The sequence below is a fragment of the Capra hircus genome, chromosome 29 (genome assembly GCF_001704415.2).
Source record: "Capra hircus breed San Clemente chromosome 29, ASM170441v1, whole genome shotgun sequence".
In the NCBI taxonomy this organism is placed as follows: Eukaryota; Metazoa; Chordata; class Mammalia; order Artiodactyla; family Bovidae; genus Capra; species Capra hircus.
The window spans coordinates 47,243,591-47,260,986 of record NC_030836.1 but is presented as its reverse complement, the minus strand read 5'-3'; the positions used below and the strand labels follow the sequence as shown (position 1 = coordinate 47,260,986).

The following is a 17,396-nucleotide window of genomic DNA, read 5'->3' as shown; positions in this document are numbered from 1 at the left end:
AGACACTCGGATCCATCTTCTTAGTGTGATCTTAGTGGGCAGGTTAGTGATCCCTTCTCCAGCCCGGGCTAGGATCAGCTATTTATAGGAGTGCCCTGAGGATTATACGGGGCAATGCCTATAAATGTCGAGCACGAGCTAGGCACTGTGCTGAGCGCGTTTATGAGCATAGCCCTAATGAGCTGGCCAATTTTTCAGATGAATAAACTGAGGTTCACAGGGCGAGAAATCTACCCCCTAAGCCCCAGGCTTGCCGAAGCGGAGGCGGCGTGACACTCTCCACGCCAGCCTCAGTTTCCTCGCGGGCCCAGCTGCCCAGGGCGCCCCGCCCCGTCCAGGCCCCGCCCCCGGCCCACCGGGTGCCGAGAGTCGCCGCCCGCGCGGCCGCAGCCCCGCGCGCATCAACCAATCGGCCTCGGCCGGCGCCGGGTGCATTCAGCCTCGCCCGCGGTCCTCCCGCCCCCGGCTCCCGCTCGCCGCTCGCTCACTCGGCCGCCGCTGTCGCTGCCGCTGCACCTCTGTCCCGAGACTCGGTAAGGCCGGGCTGAGTCCGCGCGCCGCGGGGAGGGCAGGCGGGCGCCGAGCACTGGCTGCGGCGGGGCCCGGGGCCGGGGGCGGACGGGGACGGCAGGGGTCCCGATCGAGGCGGGGCGAGGGGAGGCACTTCTTGGCTGGGGCCACCGAGGGACACGGGGTTCGTGGAGAGCTCGGAACTGGAGCGAGGAGGGACTCCACATCCCCCGCAGCGGACCGGGTCTGGGGGCTCTGCGCCAGGGTCGCGGTGCAAGAGAGCAGTCCGATGCGGCTGCAGGTTAGGGATGCTCAGCGCTTCGAACTTAGCAGGACTTTCCGGCCCGGGGCCCTTAAGGCCGGCTCCCTTTCCCTTCCTATCTCACCCTCACTTTCAAGGAGTAGGTAGTTTGGGTCTGGGGGTCAGTCCGAGGGTCGATCGGCCTGGGGACAGGTACCGTGCGGGAGCTGGCGGGGTGCTTGACTCTCCGGACTTGGCACGATGCCCCCGGCCGGGGGCCACCAGGACCGCCGGCTCCCTCTCCCTTCCTTGTACCCCACTGCCCTCGCCGAAGTGGTTTGGGTCTGGATCCGCAGTAGGGCGGCGGGAGTGATGCTCAGCCCTCCAGACCTGGCAGGGGGCTTGAGCAGGGCGCTGCGGATCCTTTCTCGACCTCGCCCCATCCCTCCCCCTCCTGGGGTGGATTGGGTCTGGGGTGCAGTCGCCGGATCGCGGGCCGGTCCCAAGGGGGAGCCAGAGGGACGCTAGGGATTCAGAAGGACGCCGCCGACCCCCTTCCAGGCGTCCGCCCCCGCAGTGCAGCCGTGGGGACACGCCCTTGGCGCTGGGACTCAGGCGCAGTCCGAGCGCCCTAGGTGCATTCGAAACGGGGCGCCGGGCCTGAGTCCCCGCTCGCGAGTGTCCTCCATCCCCGCGTGCGGCGCGCGGTCTAGGGCAGGTGGGCGCCGAGGCTGCCCAAGGTCGTGCCGGGGCAGGGAACTGACTTGCGGAGGGTGGGAGGGTTGGGGGCCTCACGTGACCAGGCCCAGGCGAACTTGGCCTGCGAGCCCTGACGGCGTGGTCAGGGCGGTGGAGCATCCCGGGCTCCGTCAGTCCCTAACCCCAACTAACTAGTCGAGCCGACAGCCAGTCCCTTTCGTTTTGTTTGGAAAGACCGTGGGTCAGCGCCTTTATATTGTAAATCGGTGATTGACTTTCATTAAAGCCAAAGAGAAGGATGATCGTACTCTTCACTCCAAGAGTTAAAAATCTCGAGTCATCGGGTTGAATACAGAGCAAACTTAATATTCCCAACTGGGAACTACTCTCGGTTCCTCTGCGCTCCATGTGATATTAAAATAATGAAGGGCAGATTTTAGTAGGAAACTGATAACTTTGTAAGCTACCTAATAAAATGAAATTCAGCTTAACCTCCTGAAACGTGTATTTTGTTACACCTTTTGTTGTTGTTGTTGTTGTTATACCATTTTCTCACACAGGCGTCCGGTTTCTGGTCATTCCAGATATTCAAGCATGTTTACTTCCTTCTAAGAAAGAAACAAAGGCTAGTTGCTCAGTCGTGTCCGACTCTTTGCGACCCTGTGGACTGTAGCCCACCAGGCTCCTCTGTCCATGGGACTCTCCAGACCAGGATACTGGAGTGGGTTACCATTTCCAAAACCCCAAGCCAAATGAATAAAAAATGGTCGAGTACACTGGTCTTTTTTTTTTTTTTTTTAATGCCAGCAAGCATCAGCCACCCCCCAACCTTTCCAAATTATTTAAGGTGATACTGTTTATCGTAGAGGCAGGGGAGTGTTTAGTTATGATAGGAACTGGAGGCTGTATTCTTGCCGAGTTCGGGGTGGTTCTGCCTCTGCGGGCTCCAGGGCTCCTTTTCGTATGTAAATGACTGGTTTCCCTCCTAAGACGGGTGGCGAGATCTGATCTTGAATGCTGAACTCCGTCTGAACAGCTGTGAGAATCGGAAAAAGGGCCACCTTGAGCCGTGCACATACTCTGTGTCAGACTGGCAGAAATTGGGCGTCAGGCACCGGCCCAAATAACCTTTCGAGTTTATACTCAAAACAAGAGGTGAAGGGAATGCACCTGGCGTCGCTGCCGCCCTTAGTCCCGGGCCCGTGGTCACCGAGCGGTCAAGCCTGGATGTCTGGGGAGTCCTGGGGCGAGGGCGCGGACTTATGCAACCCTGGCCCCGCGCGCGGGTTCAGGGAAGCACCGTTAATTGTTCTCGGGCTTCGCGGTGAGCCCCTTCCGGAGGCGCAGTGCGCTCGCGGGGCGCGGCGCCGCCCTTCTGACGTGGGTTGTCTTCGGGGACATCAGGCTCTTCGCTGTCCCCCAGGTTGACCACCCAGGCCTTCCCACCCAAAGGCGCTTTTTGTCGCCTGCTGCCTCCGGGGTGACAGCGCTGGCGACAGCTCGCTCCGGAAGGTCTCTCTGGGCCGGGCTGGTGGAACAGGATCTGCGTGCCCGGGACGCGCCAGGCCGGGGGCGGGGCTCGCCGTAACCTTTCCCCTACTTTTCTCAGCCGTCACGTGACGCCCGCGGGAGGGGCGGGGCGCGCCGACCGCAGTTGCAGGCGGCGGCGGCGAGGAAGCCTTCCAAGCGAGCAATTAAAGTCGCAGCCTGGAGTCTGAAGGCGGTGGGAAGGTGGGAGGCGGAAACGCCCTCCCGCTCCGGGCCCCGGGCTGCTTCTGCACTTTGATCGGATGCATTTTTTCCTTTGTTGGAAAAAAGTGTTTAGTCATTCTGCATGGTTGTTGTTGGCAGACCCGACCGAGTGCAGCTGCCGCTGGAAGCCTGCACTTTGAATTCCGGAAAAAAATTGATGCTTTTAAGAATAAAATTGTTCCAACTGGTCTGTTTCAAGTGTGTTTCGGAGATTCTCTGTCTCCCAGCTTCAACGAGGCCTCTGCCCGAGCCCCTCTTTTGAGCTTTTCCTACGAGGACTTTTCTGTCTAAAAATAATAGGTAATACAAGCCCCGGATGCAAAACGAAGTGGGTACCAATGGGATTTCAGCACAGAACGGGCTGCCTCTCTCCTGCCCCTCCCGAGAAGCCGCTCCTATTGTTTCTTTGACAACTGCAGAGAGTCTAGACTCTACAGGGCATTTAAAAGAAAATCTGCTAGTTAACACAAATAAGGAATATTTTCTGCTTGTTGATTTCTGATTATTTTGCTGCCTTTTGTGAATTTCACCTTTTGCCCCAAGCAAATATTAGGTGGACACTGCGTTCCCAGCAGGCCCTGGACTGAGGCCAACTTGAACTCCTTAGGTAAGGTGACTGTGGAATGCCCTTTACTTTTTTTTTCTTTGCATGTGAGTTGTTTTTATGTCCAACAATGTTTCGGGAAGTTAATAATTGAAAGTAGTTGTGGTACAGTAGGGCAATGGCCCCATGGAGGGTTGGGAAGCAGGGCAGCCAGGCTCAACTTCTCAGGGCTTATCAGCTGATTGTTGGACACCAAGTTCTCTAGATAGAAAGGAAAGGAAAGTAATTGCTCCTACTCTGGAGGTGGTGGTTCACTCCCATGTCCTAGGAGGTCAGGATCCTCCTAGATTCTTCCCAACTGGCCCCTAAGCTGCACCTGCTGCTTCTGCTTCCTGAATGGCTCTTGAACTTGGCCTTCCTCCTCATTTCCATGAGCCAGAGCAGGCATTCAGGTATTTGTTGTATAAGCAAGGGAGAGTTTGAGTCCCTTTCTTCCCTGGATTGTTGTGTGGTCTTCTTTTCTTTTAACACTTATTTGGCTGCATCTGGTCTTAGCTGTGGCACGTGGGAGCTTCGATTTCCATTGCATAACGCAGGATCTTTTGTTGCAGCCTGTGAACTCTTAGTTTCATCATGTGGGATCTAGTTCCTTGATCAGGGATCGAACCTGGGCCCCCCCTGCATATGAAGCACTCAAAGTGTTAACCACTGGACCACCAAGGAAGCCCCTCCCCTGGATTACTGTACCCTCCTAAGATGGTGAGGGACCTTTGGGACAGTTGGGTCTCTCTTGGGAAGCCTTGCTTCACCTTGTTATTACCGGGGTCAGGGACTCCTGCCAGCTCTGTCCTTCCCCACATCAAGGGGTCAGGATCCCCCTCTCCCACCAGCATACTGGCTTCCTCTGGGGTCCCAAGCCCTGACCCCCAGCACACACACAGCATTCAGCAGGATATGTTAGGTTGTGTTCCAACATCCTGGTGGGGAGGGGAGTAAGCTCCTTAAGGACAGGCAGTGACTTTCTAAGGAGTCACTCCCTCCCACACAATTAAACAAGTAGTACCTGTTTGTACTGAAAGCAAACACAAAATAACCTTGCCTTTTAAAAAATTGTTTTATACGGTAACTGGGACTTTGTTTTTTCTGAAATACTTCATTTGTAAGATTGTATCTGTATCACTGATTTTTCCCCAAGTGTCAGCTCATCTGTGCCCTTTTTAAAAGATTTCAGTTCGGTTCAGTCACTCAGTCGTGCCCAACTCTTTGCGACCCCACGGACTGCCGCACTCCAGGCTTCCCTGTCCATCACCAACTCTTGGAGCTTAACTCAGACTCATGTCCATTGAGTAGGTGATGTTTAGAATTTTGGTTTCTTTCAACTTTCGCCAGCATACATTGTTGTGCAGAGTGAAGTATAGCAATGATGCTGTTAAATGTCAAAGACGTTTAGTGGCGGTATCAAGTACAGTGGCAAGAGGCGGGATGGGACACACATGGCGACCCACATTCTTGGAGGGCTGCTGCTGGCCTGTGGCTGCAGGTGGGAAGGTACAGAGTGTGTTCCTGCACCGGAGGCCTGATGTGAGTTATGGGCAATGTGCATACTTTATTTGCCAGGAAACAGATCTTATGAATGGCAATGATATTTGCTCTAGGCCACACAGACGTACACACAGACACACACACATCTTGAGTACGTGGCAGAGCTGGAATCTGAACCTGCATCTGTGTTTGCCGAAGCTTGTGCCCCTTCCTCTAATAGGCTGCTTCCCAGACCACTGTGCAGGTCAAGGGCCTGGGTGTTGGTGCTCCCCCTCCCCTAGGCCCACTGGACATGACATTGGACCAGCTGTGTGTGTTTCTGGGTTTCTGTTTCTTCCTCTCTAAGCCGGTGCCTCTGACACCTGTCATCCTGTCTCACAGGGATTTTATGAGGATCCCTAGGGGGCCAGATGTGAGAGTAGTTTCCCCGGTGTGAATCCCTTGGCTGTAGGCAGGTTTTATGGGTACAGCTGCTTTCTGCAGTCCCCAGATTGGAACATGTGGTTTGACCAGTTCAATTGCACTTTTGGGTGCAAAGGAGAAGCACATGGTGGCAAATACAGGGCGCCCGTCCCCCTGCCAAGGCTTTGGAGGGAAACACTCCATGGTGGGGAGGAGAGGCTCTACGAGCCCTCTTGGGTGGATGCGTGCCCCACCCAGCTCTCATCACTCAGGCCCTTGTGCTGATGTTGGCCAGTCTGAAGGGGGTCCTTCCGGGTGGGCATCCAGAGAAAAACACCTGAATAGGTAGCGCAGTTAATTGGGGCCTGCCCAATTCTGTATTTTCTTTTTTTCTGTTTTGTTGGCCACGCCCCATGGCTTGTCATTGTTCAGTCACTCAGTCACGTCTGACTCTTTGTGACCCCCGTGGACTGCAGCACGCCAGGCTTCCCTGTCCTTCTCTGTCTCCCTGAGTTTGGTCAGACTCATGTCCATTGAGTCCGTGATGCCATCCAACCATCTCATCCTCTGTCGTCCCTTTCTCTTCCTGCTCTCAATCTTTCCCAGCATCAGGGTCTTTTCCAGTGAGTCGGCTTGTTGAATCAGGTAGCCAAAGGATTGGAGTTTCAGTTTCAGCATCAGTCCTTCCAGTGAAGGACTTTCAGTATATTATCCCAGTGCCTGCACGCATGCTGAGTCGCTTCAGTCGTGCCTGACTCTGTGCGACCCTATGGACTGTAGCCCGCCGGGCTCCTCTGTCCGTGGGGATTCTCCAAGCAAGAATACTGGAGTGGGTTATGATTTTCTACTCCAGGGGATCTTCCCGACCCGGGGATTGAACCTGAGTTTCTCTCGTCTCCTGCATTCACAGGCGGGTTCTTCACCACTAGTGCCACCGAACCGTTCTCAGGCCAGGGATCCAACCTGTGCCCCCTGCCGTGGAAGCACAGAGTCTTAACCCTTGGGCCACCAGGGAGTCCCCAAGACATTCTGTATTTTTCTTATGAAGATATGGCCCTCAATGACCTTTCCTCTATTCTTTTTCTGGCGAAGATTTATCTGGTAATCATCGCTTGTGGATACGGCACAGTATAACGCTTGCATTTGAATTTGCTTTGTTTCTATAGCAGCTCTGTAGGCAAAATCTGTTGTTTCTCAAAAGTCATAGTAAAGAGGATAATGATGCCGAATTCCCCTGTAACCTGCCTTGACTCAGCATCTTTACCCTGTAAATGTGAATGGTTTATGATGATACACTTCACTGTGAGAAATGAACCATGTGGCCAGTTTAAATAAAGCGGTTATTAAATAATGCGGTCATTCGGTGCTCAGTCATGAATTCAAGATGTAGCCCTTCATGAGTGAAAATGCCTGTCCCTTTCCTGTGCACAGAGCCCTCCGCAGAGTTTACACGGGGGCTCTGCGTTCTCAGTCCCACATTCTTTTGTTAAATAACTTTATTTATTCATTTATGGCTGTGCTGTGTCTTCGTCCCTGGCTGGGCTTTCCTCTAATTGTGGTTAGCAGGACGGACTCTCTAGCTGTTGGCGTGCAGGCTTCTTGTTGCGGTGGCATCCCTTGTTGCAGAGCACGGGCTTAATTGCTCCACGGCTTGTGGGATCTTCCCGGATCAGGGCTCGAACCCTTGTCTCCTGCACTGGCAGGTGGATTCTTTACCTCTGAGCCATCTGAGAATCCCCGCTGAGTCCCATTCTTACCTCCATCAGATTAGGGAAAGAGTAATTTGTTTGTGTACACACTTCCTGAAAAAACACAAGAGCACAATTACAGAGAATCACGTGTGCAAGGAAATAAGGACGTGGCTCGTGAGTGCACAGGGATTGGATACCTACACTCAAGTGGAGAGGAGCCCTTTCATTTTGTCTTTCCATTACTGCTAATTTTTGCCCGCACCTAAACTCTCACCATCAGCCAAGTGGCTGAATATTAAATACTAGAGAGTAAGCAGGAACCGAATAAGAGTCGTGAACCCCCTAGGCTGGAGAAACCTTCCTGAACCTTCCTGGTGCTTTCCTTGAAGTGTGCTGGGTAGCAGTGCTGAGGTCAGCCTGGAGACCGCCTTGGCCATCGAGCACAGCAGGAACGCGGTCTCCCCAAGTTGGAGCCAGTCCTGGAGGGCAGAACCAGCTTTGTGTAGCCAAGCAGAACCCTCCCAGGCACTGGTTACCAGACAGTAGAAGAGTATGTTGTTGATGACAAAATAATTGCTCTCCTTTCAGCTAAAGATGATGCTACACCTTCTCCGCCTGCAGTAGCTTCTCTCTAGAGTGTTTCCAGGGATTTCCCTGGTGGTTAAGAATCTGCCTTCCAGTACGGGAGACACAGGCTTGACTCCTCACTGGGGAACTTAGAGCCCACATGTCAAAACTAAGGCCCAAGCCAGCCATACATGTTTAGTCGCAAAGTCGTGTCTGACGCTTTGCAACCCCACGGACTGTAGCACATCAGACTTGTCTGTCCATGAGGTTTCCCAGGCAGGACTGTTGGAGTGGGTTGCCATTTCCTGTTCCAGGGTGTCTTCCCAACCCAGGGATCGAAGCCACATCTCCTGCACTGGCTGGCGAATTCTTTACCACTGAGCCACCAGGGAAGCCAGAGATGAATAAATTTTATTTTTATTTTTTTTAAAAAGGGGGTGGGATGTCCTCCAGCCTCCCCCGGTGTGGGATGCTGGCTGTGCGCCTGGAGACCCTGCCTGGTATTCGTGCTGCGCTCAGCTATCGCTTCCTGGGGGTGACCTCTTCTCAGAGGATTTCCAGCTCAGTTGGTTGCTGCTAGATGAGATGGGTTTTTACAGAAGGCAGGGCCTGCCTCTTTGGGCTTGTGAATTGTGCAATTCTAGGGGGTGACTGGAGCATGGGAAGAATTTGAGAGTTGGCACCCGCCGCATTTGCAGTTACTGTCCTCTGACTGCTGGTTGCAGCCACCTCATTTTGCTTACGATAGAGTGACCTAATTTTTCTGTGTCGTAACTTTAGGAATCTTAAGTGAACTTTGTACAGAGTGCTTACCACTTAACTTGGAGTTGGACCTGGGCCTGATTCCCAGCTTTGCTGTTTGCTAGCTGTGACCTTGGGCAAGTTTCTTGACCTCCAAGCCTTGGTCTTACTAAATGAGATGGCATCAGTAAATCCTAGGATTCTGGTGGGCGTTAAATGGGCTAATGCAGATAAAATATGCATCACATTGTCTGGCATATGCCAAACACTTTGGCAGAAAGGATGTTTTGTATCTTCATGGTTAATAGCAAAAAATTAGTCTAAATGCCCTATTTATCTCTCTCTCTACCTGGTGAGCTACCTCTCTCCTTCTCTGTTGATTTCAAGACTATCATTGAAAGACTTCTTTGTTGTTCAGTTGCTAAGTCCTGTCCAGCTTTTTGCAACCCCATGGATTGCAGCACACCAGTCTTCCCTGACTTTCACTATCTCCTGGAGCTTGCTCAAACTCATGTCCATTGAATCGGTAATGCCATCTAACCATCTCATCCTCTGTCACCCCGTTCTCCTCCTGCCCTCAATCTTTTCCAGCATCTGGGTCTTTTCCAATGAGTCAGCTCTTTGCATCAGGTGGCCAAAAGACTGGGGCTTCAGCATCTGTTAATTTCAAGACCATATTGAAAAACTTCTGACAACATGTAATTTATTGTGTATTTCCATTGCTATAAAGTTTTCTTGGAAGTCTGCTGTCACTTGGCGAGTTTTTATTGTTTGCTTTTCACTTTCATGCACTGGAGAAGGAAATGGCAACCCACTCCAGTGTTCTTGCCTGGAGAATCCCAGGGACGGGGGAGCCTGGGGGCCTGCCGTCTGTGGGGTTGCACAGAGTCGGACACGACTGAAGCGACTTAGCAGCAGCATAGAGGTGATTTCACACCTCAGTTTTCCCCCAGGCCTTTTTGAAGTCTTGACCTGAACTTTGCATTGGATGACCTTTCACCTCCTTTCCTGTTGCCTGTTGCAGAACCACAGTGGTGGTTGCGGGGCGGGGAGCTACGGGCAGAACAGGGAACTGCTCTGAAGGAAGCCAGATACCCTTGAGGGAAACAGAAAGTCTTATGAATGACTTCTTGATTACAAGACCAGTGTTAGGATTTGCAGGCCACTGGCTTCCGAGGTGAAAGGCTTTTGTTTGCAGGAGTGGCTGTGGAGAAAGAGGCAAAGTGAACACGTTTGAAAAGCAAAGTATAGACCAGTTCGTTGGCTAAGAATCTTGGGGCTGGCTTTGGGCAACACTGTTAAAATGAAGGTAATTTTACCAAAATTGAATGAGACATGCGGTATTTGCCCCCAGATTGGAGAACTGTCTGTGGACTTGTGGTTTGTTCAGAGAGTTCAACAAGGATTTGTGTCCTGGGGAGCTTTGCAGCTTATAACAAGAGATTAAATGAATAATTGACAAGTGAAAGTCATTTTCGCAGCAAGTACAGCTAAAACTGCTGGATATAACGGATAGAATTTCCTGTGCTTCCAGAATGTGGATTCCAAGGCAGGCACCTGGGAGAGGGAGCTGTGAGCCAGGTGTGAAGCAGGGAAAGAGAAATTTAAAAAAAACGGCCGAAGGCAGCCCAGCTGTGAATCGAGAGTTCCCTGGCTACAGAGCAGGACCTGTGGGTGGGCCTGGCCAAAGAGGAGGGTGACAGGGGCCTGAGCCTGAGAGGGAATTAAGACCAGAGCTGTGAACTTTTTTAATGGCAGTAAATAGGTCGTTATGTTCAATCGGGGCTTCTTATTCTGGATCTTGGTGTTTTCCTGGAGCAGATTAGCGTAAGGTGCTTAAGTGCCCTGGAACAGACCTTCGTGACAGTCTCTCTCTTCTAGTGGCCCTCCTGGTTTCTAAGGTGGCACCAACCCATGATTCCCACGTTCAGCCAAGATGGGCGGGGCTGGCAGCAGCACCCAGGTGTGTCCTAAGTGGGGACGATCACCGTCAGGTGAGGCTCCAGGTGGGCGCTCTCACATGATGCACCTGGAAGCGATTTCTGTCCTGCCAGGGAGAATAAGCGGGTATGTAGCCCCACTGCAGGGGCTTCCCAGGAGGCCCTAGTGGTAAAGAATCCACGTGCAATGCAGGAGACCTGGGTTCTATCCCTGGGTCAGGAAGATCCCCTGGAGGAGGGCATGGCAACCCACTCCAGTATTCTTGCCTGGAGAGTGCCATGGACAGAGGAGCCTGGCAGGCTACAGCCCATAGGGTAGCAAAAGTGTCGGACACGACTGAAGTGACTTGGCACACGTTCATGGACAGTCCCGCTGCAGACGCGCACACACAGAGCGGGCTTTGTTTTCAGTGTGTCGGATCAATCACTGGATGTCTCCCTGCAGCTGAGGGCTTGCTGCCATCAGCAGCCACTTCCGGCTTACCCCTGAGCTGTCTGGGCACACATGGCAAGAGGTGACCTCGCATCAAGAATAGTCCCCAAGGGGCTTCTCCCATCACCCAGCCAGACCTTGGGAGGAGCAGCCAGCCTGTGCTCCTAGGAGGTGCTCCCGCTGCCCCCTCCAGCTCAGGGTTCTTGTCAGAGGGCCTCCAGTCTCTGCCCAGTGATGGTTTGCAGGAACAAGGGAATGACAGGAAGGGAGCCCGTTCACATGTCTTCTCCTCTCCTCCAGCCTCCCGAGACCCCGGGGCACAGGTGCACGTTCTGTGGGTGGGTCCCAGCGGTCATGCCTAGTATACCTTCTCCCCAGGGAAGCCACCTTGCTCCACCCAGGGGTGGGGGTGGGAGTGATCCTGGAGGGGGAGGGGCATTGTACCACCCCCACATCAGCAAGTGGGGGATGGAGTGAGGACCACCCCCAACCCATTCATGCCCGGGCATGACAGGCGGTGGAGGTGTTTGAAGGAGTGATGGCAGGGAGGGTGTGGGAAGGATGCAAGATGGGTTTCCAGTTGACTTGTTCTGGCATCAGTGGGGCTTCAAGCGAATCGTCTACACCGATAAAAGTCCAGGCCCCAGGCAGGGCCCTGTGGGTGGCTGACTCCCGGTGCAAGGGGGCTGGAAGAGGACCCCCAGGGGATGAACCGGTAAGACGGTCTGCATGCCCGGTGACCTCACCCAGGAGGGAGAGGAAGCTGGAGGTTGGGCTGGCACATGGCGTAGGCTGCACACTGTGTGCGCCTGCTCACCTGACCTTGGGGCCCTGGAGTGCCTTTTGACTTCACACTGGAAGGTTGAAGGGATCCAGAGAAGAAGCTGTGCAGCTAAGTGGCCCCGATCCGGACACAGGCCTGGCCTGCCAGCTGGCCCCAGGGCCCTTCCTCTCGCGGCGTGTTGGGGTTCCAGACAGCAGGGCCGTGCCAGCCGGGTCGGGGGTGCCTCAGAGATCCAGGGAGGCGGACCAGGAAGGGAGGGCTGGGGGTACGGCAGTCTCTGATCAGCTTTCCTTCCAGGAAGAGTGTGTGTAGGGGTGATTCCTTGCTCTAGTGTGTTGGCAGTCTCTCCTGATTCAAGATAGAAAACATCCTGCTGTATTAATATAGTAAAGTTGCTGGTTCAGTTCAGTCCAGTCGCTCAGTCGCCTCTGACTCTTTGCAGCACCATGGACTGCAGCACGCCACGCTTCCCTGTCCATCACCAACTCCCGGAGCTTGCTCAGACTCATGTCCATAGAGTCGGGGATGCCGTCCAACCATCTCATCCTCTTTGTCCCCTTCTTTTCCTGTTCACTGGGGCTCCTCACAATTCCTGAGTGTCCAAGAGTCAATTTCGGCCTGCCTCCTTGCCCTGGAGCAGGCCTCGCCTCCCCACCCCTGCCCAGCCTCACCTGGAGGCAGTTTGCTCCCAAGGCAACTGCAGTCACCAGTGTGGGGAGGGCACTCCTGGGTGGCCCTGTCCTGGGTCAGCTCCAGGCCCATTCACCTCCACGGCGGGGCTGCTCACCTGGGCGACTCCAGGTAGACATCCCGAGGGACAGCTCAGCGATCTGTTGGCGAGGTCCCCACCGCTCTCGTGTGGTGTTCTTATCTGGTCGCTAAGTCGTGTCCAACTCTTTGCGACCCTGTGAACTGGAGCCCTGCCAGGCTCCTCTCTGTCCATGGGGTTCTCCAGGCAAGAATATTGGACCGAGTTGCCATTTCCTTCTCCAGGGGATCCTCCTGACCCAGGGATCGAACCCGCGTTTCCTGCATTAGCAGCCAGATTCTTCACCACTGAGCCACCAGGAAGCCCCTCCTAACCGCTGGACTACCCGGGAATTCCCAAGTCTTTATGGGAGATAGTTCCCATCCCGCCCCATCCACCCATCTAACATGTACTCGTCAGTGATTTTTAGTACGTTCGCAAATGTGTTCAGCTGTGACCCCAGTCAGTTTGGGAACATTTCATCACCCCCAAAAGATGCCCTCCCCTCCTTTACCCCCCACTTTCCCCTGGCCCTAGGCAGCCACTGCTTTCTGTCTCTGTAGATTTTGCCTGTTCTGGATATTTAACATGCCAAGAATCATTCAACATGTGGTCTGGCATGCCGCAGTCCACGGGGTTGCAAAGAGTCGGACACAACTGGGCGACTGGGCAGAATTGCTGGGTCACGTGGTGACTACGTTTGGCCATTTGAGGAGCTGCCAGAATGACATTCCCCGCCCCGAGCCATGCACGAGGCTTCTGATTTCTCCGCATCTTAAAGACTGCCATCCTGGTGGGTGTGAAGTGGTCCTCTGCTGCATCTCTGCTTTGCATTGCCCTCACGGCTGCAGGGGGCACTGTTACAATTCTAAACGTCTCCAACTCTGAGGCTGTGAGTGCCAGGATGCAGGATGGATTTTTCCCTCATTAGATTTGCCGAGGGAATGTCTCAAGTCCTTGTCATCTGATTCACTAATTCCTGCTTGGCACCTAAGACACACAGTTTTTAGTCTGAACCAAGCAAATCTCTAGTTAAATTCAGGGAGGTGTGTTTTTTTGTTTGTTGTTGTTTTTTTTAATAATTTTTATTGGAGTATAGTTGATTTACAATGTTAGTTTCAGAGGTACAGCAGAGTAAATTATGCACATATATGTGTCCACTTTTTTTAGATTCTTTTCCCATATAGGCCATTATAGCAGAGTATTGAGTGGAGTTCCCTATACAGTGAAGGAGTGAAGTCGCTCAGTCGTGTCCGACTCTTTGCAACCCCGTGGACTGTACCCTACCAGGCTTCTCCGTCCATGGGATTCTCCAGGCAAGAGTACTGGAGTGGGTTACCATTTCCTTCTCCAGGGGATCTTCCCAACCCAGGGATCGAACCTGGGTCTCCCGCATTGGAGGCAGACACTTTAACCTCTGAGCCACCAGGGAAAGACCTATACAGTACTGTACTATACAGTGGGTCTCTTTTTAAAAAAGTATGTTTATTCATCTATTTATTTGGCTGCGCTGGGTCTTAATTGCAGTCGTGTAAACTCTTAGTTGGGGTACTCAGAACCTGGGCCGCTGGCATTGGAAGTGTGGAGTCTTAGCTACTGGACCACCAGGGAAGCCCCCAGTAGGTCCTTATTAGTTATCTGTTTCCAGAGACTTCTACTAAGGCCACTGACTTCAGAAAAGGAGGCTGCAAATACGCTCAGTCTGCCCCTGTCTAGAGGGGGTTAGAGCCACGAGCAAATACTGGGCATGCGCCTTTGGGGAGAATTGGCTACAAACACTTGACACTATATTTAATCTACTGCCTTTAATAATCCTTTCCTGTTCTGTGTAAAGCCCTTGAAAGATCTGATAAGTTATTGAAAGGGTAGCCAGCCACAGTTGTATTTGCTGTGATGCGTGCCATATAGAATTCTTATCTCTTTTAAGACTCGTGTTCACCCCAAGGTTTTGATGGGGGGAGGGGCTGAGTTAACCTTCAGGCTCTGGAAGAATCTTCGAGCCCACTTGGGTAGCTTTTTGAGAAACAGATTTGAGTTGTTGGTTGGGGTGCCCTCTTGAACAGTTTAAACTGGCTTGTAGCAAGCTTTTGCTTAGAGATCTTGGTGCTTTCAAAAATGGGACTTATGTCTCCAAAATTGGCTGGGCTGTGGGCGTTTGCTGCATGCCAGGTAAACAGTGTGCAAAGGGTCATGTTTTGTCTTTTCCGGCTGTGACATGTGGCTTGTGGGATCTTAGTTCCCCAACCAGGGACTGAACCCTCGGCAGTGAAAGCCCAGAGTCCTAACCACTGGACTGCCAGGAAATTCCCACGTGTAAATATCCTTGAAGGCCAGGCAGGTGGCACCAGGCTAAGGTTTCATGCGCGGATGCAGTTTTACTGACTTGCTCTTTTCTTTCAAGATTGTCCAAGCAGAGCTCTCGGCTGCCCATCCCAGCCTCGCCCTCGACCCTGACATCCCTGCCTGGGTGCCCCTCGTCCACTGCCCCCTGGGTGAATGCTCCACTCCCAGTCCCCACCTCGCCCACCCTGCTCTGTGGCTCTCCTGTGTTAGGGAGGCTGGTGGAGCCCACACAGGCCAGGATCCAGCCCCAGGGTGTCTCTGAGACCTGTCTGCAGGGGATCCTCCCGCCATTCCCACTGTGGGCCATGCTCTCCTTAGAAACCTGCCCCAGCTTCTTACTGGTTTCACTGCCCTGCCCAGTCCACCTGCTCTCCATATAGCAGCCAGAGTGGGCTTCTTTGGGCTTCCCAGGTAGCGCTAGTAGTGGAGACCCCCTGCTTGCCAATGCGGGTAGATGTTCACAGACCCTGGGTTTGATCCCTGGGTGGGGAAGATCCCCTGGAGGAGGGCCCAGCAACCCACTCTGGTATTCTTGCCTGGAGAATCTCTCAGACAGAGGAACCTGGCAGGCTACAGGCCATGGGATTGCAAAGTCAGACATAACTGAGCAACTTGGCATATATACCTGTGTTTTCTTTGGAACAGACACAGGAACTGACACCCCCGAATCATGGCCCTTGATACTTCTCTATCACCCTAATCATGAAACCCGGCTGCCTCTGGGCCTTCCTCTCTGAATTCAGCCCTGCCCTGACCCCAGCCAGCCTGCACCTCGGCCCTTTCACAGGTCTGCCTCGATCCTGAAAATCTTGCCCTCTGTCCAGTCCTTCCTCTGGGCTTCTGTGTCATTTGGGAGGTCCTCTCTGTCGCTCCCGCTTCTTCCGGCCCCCCTCTCTGAGCTGTGGGGTGACCCTTCCTGCCAGCATCTCCATCCTCTCCACAGCTGGCTGGCACACAGGAGATAGTCAACACACATTTGTTGAATGGACAAGTGAGTGACAGCCGGGATCACTTGTTCTGATTTCCTGAAGAAAAAGCAAGGGAATTCCAGAAAAACATCTGCTTCATGGACTACACTAAAGCCTTTGACTGTGTGGATCACAACAAACTGTGGAAAATTCTTAAAGAGATGGAAATCCCAGACCTCCTTACCTGCCTCCTGAGAAACTTGTATGTAGGCCAAGAAACATCGGTTAGAACCAGACACAGAACAAGAAACTGGTTCAGAACTGGGAAAGGAGTATGACAAGGCCGTATATTATCACCCTGCTTATTTAACTTCTGTGCAGAATAACTCATTATAAATGCCAGGCTGGATGAAGCACAAGCTAGAATCAAGATTTCGGGAGTAATGTCAATAACCTCAGATATGCAGATGACACCACCCTAATAGCAGAAAGTGAAGAGAAACTAAAGAGCCTCTAGATAAAGGTGAAAGAGAAGAGTGAAAAACCTGGCTTAAAACTCAACATTCAAAAAACTAAGATCATGGCATCCAGTCCCATCACTTCATGGCAAATAGATGGCAAGAAAATGGAAACAGTGACATATTTCATTTTCCTGAGCTCCAAAATCACTGCGGACAGTGACTGCAGCCGTGAAATTAAAAGATGCTTGCTCCTTGGAAGTATGATAAATGTAAACAGTGTATTAAAAAGCAGAGACATCACTTTGCCAACAAAGGTCTGTTTAGTCAAAGCTGTGGTTTTTCCCATCATGTACCAATGTGAGGGTTGGACCACAAAGAAGGCTGAGCACCAAAGAATTGATGGTTTTGAACTGTGGTGTTGGAGAAGACTCTTGAGAGTCCTTTGGACTATGAGGAGATCAAACCAGTCCATCCTAAAGGAAATCAGTCCTGAATATTCATGAAAGGACTGTTGCTGAATTTGAAACTCCAATCCTTTGGCTACCAGATGCAAAGAGCCAACTCAGTTGGAAAAGACCCTGATGCTGGGAAAGATTGAAGACAGAAGGAGAAGGGAGGGGCAGAGGATGAGTTGGTAGATAGCATCACTGATTCAATGGACATGAATTTGCGCAAACTCCAGGGACATACTGAAGGAGAGGGAAGTCTGGTGTGCTGCAGTCCATGGGATCCCAAAGAGTCGGACACAACTTAGCAACTGAACAACAAATCTTTGAAACCACATTACCCTTGATTTTGATGGGTTTGATGTCTGTGCCCAAGAGGCTTGCATGGTGAGAAAAGGGAAAATAGCCTGCACTAGGGATACGCACACTCACAGTTCTGGGGTTTTATTCTGGTTTACTACGAACTTTGGCATCACTGAGTCGACGAACATGAGTTTGAGGAAGCTCCAGGAGTTGGTGATGGACAGGGAAGTCTGGCGTGCTGCAGTCGACGGGCTCACAAAGAATTGGACACAGTTGAGCGACTGAACTGATATACTTTTAGCCCCTTTGTGTGCAGGTGTGCTTGTTGGCACAGGGTTTAG

The 17,396-nt window shown here is 52.5% G+C and overlaps 1 protein-coding gene across 1 annotated transcript in view; it reads left to right on the top strand.

Moving 5' to 3' along the window:
• Positions 402–17,396, top strand: part of CPT1A (carnitine palmitoyltransferase 1A) — a 60,563-nt gene continuing 43,568 nt past the window's right edge. Inside the window, exon 1 of the mRNA XM_018043311.1 lies at positions 402–533. The gene's annotated coding sequence lies outside the window, so the exon portion shown is untranslated. The remainder of the gene's footprint in view (positions 534–17,396) is intronic.